The 567-nt window shown below is 47.4% G+C and overlaps 1 protein-coding gene across 1 annotated transcript in view; it reads left to right on the forward strand.

The window, feature by feature from the left end:
• The window catches only part of LOC119589106 (profilin-like), a 12,197-nt gene that overhangs the window by 4,693 nt on the left and 6,937 nt on the right, over positions 1-567 (forward strand). The window lies entirely within an intron of this gene.

A 567-nucleotide genomic window follows, 5' to 3' on the forward strand; every position in this document is an offset into this window, starting at 1 on the left:
CCCTTTATCTTTTTCCTCAGTTGTGTTCTCACTCTCTCCAACCTGTTTCTCTTTACTTGTATGCTTTCTCCCCTCATTTTCTCTTCAGGGGAGAAGGCATACAACTGATTTCCCCCCCCTTTCCTTGTTTTTCATCCTTTTACTGGTTTGCTTTCTCATTTCTTCTTGCTCTTCCTCCGTCCCCCCCCCTTTTTTTGTTTATTTACTTGTACTCTTCCTGCCTTTCCAAGTTTTTCCTCGTTCTCTCTCCCCTCATATTTTTTCCCTGCTGTTTCATTCTGCAACTATTTCTTTCCTCTAGTGTTGCTATATCTCACCTCTCATCTTTTGTTGCTCCTATATCTTGACCTCTCCTTACCATGTCAGGTTGTTGTTTTACCCCACCCCCCCTTTCCACCCTGCCTCTTGTTGCTATTTCTCCCCCCCCCCCCCACCTAGCTTGTTGCTATTTCTCCCCCCCCCCCCCCACCTAGCTTCTTGTTGCTATTTTCTCCCCCCCCCTCCCCACCTTGCCTCTTGTTGCTATTTCTCCCCCCCCCTCCCACCTTGCTTCTTGTTGCTATTTCT

This window comes from Penaeus monodon, chromosome 25 (assembly GCF_015228065.2).
Source record: "Penaeus monodon isolate SGIC_2016 chromosome 25, NSTDA_Pmon_1, whole genome shotgun sequence".
Lineage (NCBI taxonomy): Eukaryota > Metazoa > Arthropoda > Malacostraca > Decapoda > Penaeidae > Penaeus > Penaeus monodon.